Source organism: Pseudophryne corroboree, chromosome 10 (assembly GCF_028390025.1).
Source record: "Pseudophryne corroboree isolate aPseCor3 chromosome 10, aPseCor3.hap2, whole genome shotgun sequence".
In the NCBI taxonomy this organism is placed as follows: Eukaryota; Metazoa; Chordata; class Amphibia; order Anura; family Myobatrachidae; genus Pseudophryne; species Pseudophryne corroboree.
Window position 1 is genome coordinate 247,564,843 of NC_086453.1, and position 9,701 is coordinate 247,574,543.

At 39.3% G+C, this 9,701-nt stretch overlaps 1 pseudogene; it reads left to right on the top strand.

Moving 5' to 3' along the window:
- Nucleotides 1-7,299: 7,299 nt before the first annotated feature.
- On the top strand, nucleotides 7,300-7,418 carry LOC134968118 (5S ribosomal RNA; annotated as a pseudogene).
- The last annotated feature ends 2,283 nt before the right edge of the window (nucleotides 7,419-9,701 follow it).

The following is a 9,701-nucleotide window of genomic DNA, read 5'->3' on the forward strand; positions in this document are numbered from 1 at the left end:
GGAGGAAAAGAGCCCTACAGTTGGTCAGCTCTATTGGAAGTGCCTGTGAGCAGCTGTGCGCTGGAGCTCCCCTTAGCTGCAGCCAGCTGCCAGCTCGTCTCTGTGGATATGAGGAGGCAGCTGCTGCCTTGTCACAACACTGACACAGCTCCTCCATCCAGATGCAGTGATGGATTGTCAGGCAGAGGGAGGTAATGGAGGAGAGATGCCCCCTTCAAGTCAGGAGCCCGGCAGCAGCCGACTCCATTGCCTACCACAGTTCTGCCACTGACTATGAGAGTAAGTAGTTTCCCTTGCTGGATGCTTGTGTTTGGTTCACCATGAATGAGTGTAAACTGTATAATTCCTAGATTTATTTCATTTTAATGTGCAGGGTGCGGTACAGCACTGTATAAAATGGCATAGTAGAAGCATGCCTTGCCTACTGCACTGCAACACATGATATATTGAGTAATGCAAATAATGATTGTTCTCAAGGGTGAACACATTATCCTGAAACTTCCTTTTTTATTATTTTTCTTAATCACAGACTTTAAAGTTTCAAGTATTCTTAATCACTAAGATTCTTGTCTAGTGAGCTTTGAAAGAAAAACAAAAACTGTAATTTTTTTTGTGTTGTACGCTGCCAATTATTACAGTTTTTTGGCATGAAACTTAGTTGTGAACTTATCCAATGGAGTGTGGTTGGTGTTAATGTTCCGAAAAAGACAGCAGCCAGATGGGAAGTAATGCTTCATTTGCCATCCATGTTCCAGTGATGATATATTCATGGAAGAAGAATTTGTCAATGATGCCTGCAGTACAGTGTCAAAAACAGGGGAAATTAAATTATTTACAATACACACAGTACAGTATATGATTATAGTAGAGATGTGCGGTTGGCACTTTTCGTGTTTTGTGTTTTAGTTTTGGTTCTGGATCCCTGCTCCTGTTTTGGATCTGGATTGGTTTTGCCAAAACCACCCTTTTGTGTTTTGGTTTTGGATCTGGATGATTTTTGCAAAAAACATAAAAACAGCTAAAATCACAGAATTTGGGGGTAATTTTGGTATTATTGGGGGCTATGGTATTATTAAAATCAATAATATTAATTTCCACTCATTTCCAGTTTATTCTGAACACCTCAGACCACACAATATTGTTTTTAGGCCAAAAGGTTGCACCGAGGTGGCTGTATAACTAAGCTAAATGACACAAGTGTGCGGCACAAATACCTGGCCCATCTAGGAGTGGCACTGTAGTGTCAGACAGGATGGAAGATTTAAAAAATAGGCCCCAAACAGCACATAATGCAAAGAAGAAAAAGAGGTGCACCGAGGTAGCTGTATGACTAAGCTAAGCGACACAAACACCTGGCCCATCTAGGAGTGGCACTGCAGTGTCACACAGGATAGCAGGTTTAAAAAATAGTCCAGAAACAGCATATGATGCAAAGAGGAAAAAGAGGTGCAATGAGGTAGCTGGATGTCTAAGCTAAGCGACACAAGTTTGCCACACAAACACCTGGCCCATATAGGAGTGGCACTGCAGTATCAGACAGGATGGCACTATTAAAAAACTAGGCCCAAAACAGCACATGATGCAAAGAAGAAAAAGAGGTGCAATGAGGTAGCTGTATGACTAAGCTAAGTGACACAAGTGTAATAGAAACAATGGTGTCAAACAGCGCTAACACATGGATATGGTATATATTAAATGAACATTTATTTAAACATAGGAATAAGTTCCAATAACACAATGAAAATCACAACGTTAAAAAAAAGAAATTCAGGGCAATCACAGCACAATAAATGCAGATATTACCATTTGTAGGAGACTGGGTCCTATTATTAATTAACATCCATGGAGAATAGCCACAGTCCTGGGAATAAACACAGCATTGTGATTTATAGTCCACTGGTAAAGATGACAGAAGAGCCTTTCTTAGGCTTAATTCCAGACCTGATGATAGTCTTATTAGAAGCTCTGGTCTTTGACAGACTGTGTAATGAAGTGGATTTTATGGTCCTCTAGGCATTGCTCCAGGTAGCTGTAGGTGTTCCAATAGTGCCCAGCTCTTGTACCACCAAAGCATTTCGCTGTAAGCTACGGCTTTATCAAGGTGAGTGTGCTCAGTCTCTGAAAGCCCTTTTAAAGCTGTGCTAATTGCCCATGATTGACAGGTGACAATAATTGAAATTATATACATATAATAAAAAAATATACCATATCTAGTTATAATGCTACTAACCAGTGGAAACAAATGTTAATATTAAAATAAACTCATTTTAATGTGTGCTTCTAAAATTAGAGAGTGTTTATTTACACTATATAAACCACAGTCACATGACCATTAGGGAGAATTTCCTGTATTTGGAACGACGGCAACCAATCATTGGCCTCCCCGACTGGCCTTGATCATGTGACCAGATGCTGACATCATCTCTGCCACACGATCGTGAGTTCCCAGCTATCCCTGGTAACATCGCGGCCACCAATCACTGTCCGCGCCCCAGCCGGCTCTGGTCGTGTAACCGTACATCATTATAATCCAGGCCACATGATCAATGGCTTCCGGCCATCCGCAGTCACGTGATCGGATATCAGTGTCATCACTGGTCCCATATTTACTAGTTCCCCCAGATAAGGGGAAATATGTTCTGGCCAGCTCAGCTACCTGTGGTCATGTGGTCAAAGCTTAGATGTCTGTTTCCTAGACACCCAGATACACAATATAATAATCAAATGCCCCAATCACATGACCCACAGAACCAATCAGTGAACCACTCAAAAGGTCAATCCCAATTAATTAACTTGACCATTAGTTCATCAAAGAATCTGAATATTAAAATAAAACATTGTAAAATTATTATCACAATTAGACAATAGCAACAAATGGGGTGGTCTTCAGTATGCCGACTGACGGGATCCCGGCGCACAGTATACCGGCACCGGAATCCCAACAGCCGGCATACCGACACTTATTCTCCCTCTTGGGGGTCCACGACCACCGTGGAGGGAGAATAAAATAGCATGGCACGCGTAGCGCGCCATCGTGCCCGCAGCGTGGCGAGTGCAGCGAGCCCGTAAGGGGCTCATTTGCGCTCACCACACTGTCGGTAAGCAGGCGGTCGGGCTCCTGGCGCCGGTATGCTGATCGCCGGGAGCCCGACCGCCGGCATACCATACTGAACCCTAACAAATGTGTATTCCACGTAAATAGTAAGGTCAATCCATTATTTAGTATTCATACTTCAATATGTCCACAATGCTGACATATTGTGAGTGAACAGTAAAAAAGCACCCCTATATACACCATAACAGGTGATACATAGGGAGCTTCTGGGTATATATCAGAAATATTACAATTTATATTATATTGGCAGAGGCTAAGAGAATTATACTACAATTTATAAATATTACAATTTATATTATATTGGCAATTTATATTACAATTTTACACAAAAAAAATATTACAATTTATATTATATTGGCAGAGGCTAAGAGAATTATATAGTTTCATTATAGTACCGCATTCAGTTCCAAAGCCTCGTTCAAACTGCTGGGGTAGAGTGAGTTGAGCTGGAAGGTCCAGAAAATCTATCTCCTCCACGGCTTGTTGGTGCAATAAATTCCAACCCTGTAACTCTTAAGAAGCTTGAATCCTTATTGTGATAGTAAAAGAAATGTCTAGATAGACTATGTTTGGTTAACCCATTAATGATGTTTCTACGATGCACCATAAAACGTAACTTGAACATTCTTGTGGTTCTTCCCACACATTTTAACCCGCAACCACACTGTAACAAATAAATTACCCAAGTGGTGTTACAATTGATGAAGCTGGAAATAGTAATGGTCTTACCTTCTACTGCCAGATTCACCATTTGAGTTTTATTACAGGTAAATGTACAGGTAGTACATCTATTAGCCCCAGATTTGAAAAATACTTTCACTTTTGGTAACAACCACGTCTGTTCTGATGTTTTCCTTATATTGGAAGTTTCATTTTTGAATTAGGTGCTAATATGGTTTTTAAAGATTTTTTTTAAATAAAATCAGGGTGGGTAGGCAGTATATCACATAAAATAGGGTCACTACGAAGCATATGAAAAAAATGTCTCACTATACCCTTAATACAGTAGCATTAGATCTTGTATTAAACTTATAAATAAAGGCTAGTTCTTTCTTATTAATCTTAGATGGGATCCTTTCTTTCGGGCACAAGAGAGTTTGTCTATCTTTTTTATCCACTTCTTGTACAGCTTTATTTAAGACATGCCGTGGGTAATCTCTATCTGTAAATGATTCTAGTAGGTTAGTCAATTGTTTAGTAAAGGATTCCGCAGATGAACAATTTATTTTAATACGGAGAAGTTGGCCCTTTGGTAGGTTATTTTTCTAGGCTAGATGGTGAGCACTTCTATAATTTAAGTATACATTATTTCCAACGTCCTTAATGTAGTTGGATGTATGGATTTGGTTGTCAATAATTTCAAGTGCTATATCCAAAAATTGATCTTTGAAGAATTGAACTTTGAAGTAAAAAAAAAATATGTGTTGGTATTAAGAGAAGTGACAAAATTAGAAAAAGTGGCGAAATCCCCATCTCAAATCATAAATAAATCATCTATATACCGCCCATATAGGACCTGATGTGCACCAAGACTGCCTCCCCACACATGGACCCTCTCAAAGAGACCCATATAGAGGTTGGCGTAGCTCGGCGCAAATCAGGTCCCCATTTTTTGTCTATAAAAGGTGTTGGAAAAATGAAAATAATTGTGAGAGAGAATTAATTGAACAGAATTGACTATAAAGTGTCTTTAACTTTCGGAGAGGTCACCATCCATTTTTAATATCTCATCAATCACCTGCACACCCCACAAATGTGGTATAATAGTGTACAGGCTTGAGACATCCAAGGTGGCAAATGAATAGGAAGATTTCCTCTTTGCTTTTTTTTAAAGTTGTAAAAAATGCATAGTGTCTATTATGTGGGACCTCAACGAATAGACACGTGGCTATAAATAACTGTTAACATAAGCTTATAAAAAGGAAGATAAAGAATTGACACCTGAAATGATAGGGTGACACGGGGGTGAGGTGAGGGATTAGCGACACAAGTGTGCGGCACAAACACCTGGCCCATCTAGGAGTGGCACTACAGTGGCAGACAGGATGGCACTTAAAGAAAATAGTCACCAAAAAGCGCATGATGCAAAGAAAAATAGAGGTGCACCAAGGTCGCTGTATGACTAAGCTAAACGACACAAGTGTGCGGCACACACACCTGGACCATCTAGGAGTGGCACTGCAGTGTCAGAGAGGATGGCACTTAAAAAAAGTAGTCCCCAAACAGCACATGATACAAAGAAAAAAAGAGGTGCACCAAGGTCGCTGGATGGCTAAGCTAAGCGACACAAGTATGCGGCACAAACACCTGGCCCATCTAGGAGTGGCACTGCAGTGGCAGACAGAATGGCAGATTTAAATCCAGGGCCACAAACAGCACATGATGCAAAGATGAAAAAGAGGTGCACCATGATTACTGTATGACTAAGCTAAGCGACACAAGTGTTCGGCACAAACAACATGCAACGTATTGGAATTTACCCAGATGTAATACACACACAATATTAGTGGCACAGGAGAGCATATCCCTAAACCACACACAAACGGCAAAGCCTTTAAAATTAATTTGGATAATAATAACCCTTCTATTTGGAGCTATTATAATAATATGCAGCACAGGCGAGCATACTCCTACACCACACAGGGCCAACCCTGTAAAAATTATTTGGATAATAATATAGGTAATTTATATAACCCTTTTATTTGGAGTATATAATATACAACAAAGGACACCACCACTGGACTTATGGCAGCACAAGACACCACCACTGGACTGATACAGCAGTATTAATTTGTCCCAACTGGAATCCACCATCACAGGACCCTGTGTACTTTCTGGAGGCAATTGCTGGTCAAGGACTTCCTGGAGGAATTTATAATTAATTTTTATGAACATCATCTTCTCGACATTTTGTGGAAGTAACCTCCTACGCTGATCGATGACAAGGTTACTGGATGCAATAAACACTCTTTCGGTGTACACATTGGAGGGGGGAGTGGCAACCTAGGTAAAATAAAGCAAGTTTGTTCAAGAGCATCCAAATTACCTCTTTTTCCCTACCAGTATACATACGGACTGTCTGACATGCCTGCTTGGATGCGGTCACTCATAAAATCCTCCACCATTCTTTCAATGGTGACAGAATCATATGCAGTGATAGTAGACATGTCAGTAATCGTTGGCAGGTCCTTCAGTCTGGACGAGATGTCAGCATTCCTGACTGCCCTGCATAACCACCAGTGGGTGGGCTAAGAAATCTTATCCTTTTCCTTGTAGCCCCAGTTTCAGGAGAAAATGAAGGAGGAGCTGTTGATGGGTCACGTTCCACTTGAGTTGACAATTTATTCAACAGCAGGTCTTTGAACCTCTGCAGACTTGTGTCTGCCAGAAAGAGAGATACAATGCAGGCTTTAAACCTAGGATTGAGCATGGTGGCCAAAATGTAGTGGTCTGATTTCAACAGATTGACCACCCTTGAATCCTGGCAAAGCAAATGAAAGCCTCCATCCACAAGTCCAACATACTTAGTGAAATTGCTCCATCTTAGCTCCTCCTTCAATTTATCCAGCTGCTTTTGCAAAAGCCTGATGAGGGGAAATACCTGACTCAAGCTGGCAGTGTCTGAACTGACTTCATGTGCGGCAAGTTCGAAAGGTTGGAGAACCTTGCACAATACGGAAATCATTCTCCAATGCACTTGAGTCAGGTGCGTTCCCCCTCCTTTGCCTATATCGTAGGTGGATGTATAGGCTTGAATGGCCTTTTGCTGCTCCTCCATCCTCTGAAGCATTTAGAGTGTTGAATTCCACCTTGTTACCACCCCTTGCTTCAGGTGATGGCAGGGCAGGTTCAGGAGTGTTTGCTTATGCTCCAGTCTTCGGCACGCAGTGGCTGAATGTCGAAAGTGCCCGCAATTTTTTCCTGCCACCAACAGCATCTCCTGCATGTCCCTGTCATTTTAAAAGAAATTTACCCTCTACCCTACAATATACGTTATTATAGGTATTCCTTCTATAAAATTAATCAGTGCATTTTTATGCATGTTATTTACTGCCCATAAAATACATATACTAAATTATTATGGATGAGGACATCTCCGATAGAGATCCATTGTTTATCTAATTAATCTCCTCGGCTATAGAGTGTCTAATATCTGATATTCTTCAGTATAATCACTCTTGTCAACCTACAGCCACACCACACTAGATATGCCCAATATCATCTGATCTTGGAAGCTAAGCAGTGTTGGGCCTGGTTAGTACTTGGATGGGAGACCACCTGGGAATACAAGGTGCTGTGCACCTCTAAACACCACAGGGGGTGCCACTATATAGGGCTTATATATATATATATATATATATATATATAATATATATTTTTTATTTTTATTTAATAATTTATTTTATAATGCTTATGTCTTCACTTCTTTAATTATATACATAGGTATTAGTAAAGCACACATATTTATTGCATTTAGTATCTTTAGGCACATTTTAATTAATGTTGAAATGGTAACCTGTCTCCCACATACCCATTGGGGGGACAAGCTGTCAATCACACACTATAACCCACTAGTTCAGTAGTCACCGAAATGCATTATAGGTACTCACTCTAATTTGGTGTTTTTTGTCTCTAGTCTTAATATTTTAGGAGTAAAAATTAATAGGAGGGTTTTTATAAGGTTAGTACTCATTTTATAGAGCACCACTATTATTAAATTAGTTAATGATAAGAACTTTTTTGTGGTTTCCAGGGCACCAATCATGGTAGTCGGTTTAAATGATGTCGCTAATTTCCCCTGTATTAAGGTGTAGTCCTGGATCAGAGTTTCACTACTCAGAGAACAGGCTATCACTGCTGATCCACTAAAGTTGAGGTACATTGGTTACTATTATGGTATTGAGATTTAAGTATTGAGCACCATTTGTAATAAGGACACATTTAACATTTGATTTGTTTATATGAGACTCTTTATGAAGAGGATAATAATTTGTATCATGTCAGCAAGGATTACAACTTAATAATGTTGGTAAAAATATTGTTAAAATAATGTTGGAAATATAGCCGGAAATTAATATTGTAACATAATATAGGGTATAAGCAATTTTTAATAATTGTTGCTATTGGTTTTTTTTTGTTTTGTTTTTTTCTTATAAACTGTCAAATCTCAGATTTGTAATACATAATATGATAGTAAATTATAGAGGTCTAAGTATCCATCTGTGGTGCCTAGTGAGCCATGTAGAGACACAGACCAATAACTTTGCAATTCGGCTTAATAACTCATTCAGAATGGACATCTATAAATATCCTAATTAATCCCTTCTAAATATAATAAAAAATTAAATACAATACATATTTTATACTCGTTTATTCCATGTAAAACTGTTTTGGAATACTCTGTTGGTATATTTATTTATTTATTTTTTCTTTAATATAAATTACCAGGTTCTCACCTAAGTGAATTCCTGCTACACCTGAGTATCTAGATTTAATTTTCAAGTAGTCGACCCATGAGGTATGTGCTTCAAATTATTGGTTATTAAGTCCGTTTCCTGTTAAACTAGAATCTGTACTGATACATTATATAATATATATACTTAGGATTGGTGGACGACTCAATTAGAAAGCCCCTCTGATACTGAGGGTTTTTTATATTGCTGTGTCAGGTATCCATATCCGCTTATTTTTGGTAATACTTACCATAGAGTCAAGGTATGTTCCAAGAAATTATGATGTCTCCGAATAAACTTTTTTGGTCTTTTATCCTTCTGTCTTGTTCAATTATGCTTTGTTGTGCATGTCATTGCTCTGTATGTAATATGTTCCTCTTTATGTTTTTTTTTATTATAAACAGTTGTATGTATATTTTAAAAGGATGGGTTTCCTATGCTATGTAATATGTTCCTCTTTATGTTTTTTTTTTATTATAAACAGTTGTATGTATATTTTAAAAGGATGGGTTTCCTATGCTTGTAGATGTACCCCTGATGAAGTCTTATAATAAGTCTTATAATAAGATGAAACACGTTGGGTATTCTCAGGGCTGGTGCAAGATCTCTCTGCACCCTAGGCAAAGCTTCAGCCTAGTGCCCCCTAACCTGTAAACCCCACCACCTCTCAGAGGGGAGATGCAGATGGCCACTAGGTGACCTGGTATGAATTGCATCATTATACATATACAGAGAAAAAGGACAACACTCAAGGACAAGTGATAGAGTATATTGTAAACAAAGTAAAAAAAATGTGACTTTGGGGGTTATTCGGGTTTGTTTTGTACCAAAAAAGCACACTAATGGGCAAAATGATGCTGCCCTGCAGGTGGGGCAGATGTAACATGTGCAGAGAGTCTAGATACTACTATGTGGTACAGCCTGATAGCGGCGGGCCCAGAGGCAGAACTCTGGGAGGCAATGGAGTCATCTGCTGCCGGGCTCCTGCTCTGAAGGGGGGCACCTCTCCTCCCATTCTGTGACACCATTGAATTAAGTTCATTGATGGCTGCTGCTATCTTTTCAGTGGCTAACTTCCTCACTGGTCCCTGCACCTTACAAATCACACCCTCTTTATTATACTGTAGATACAC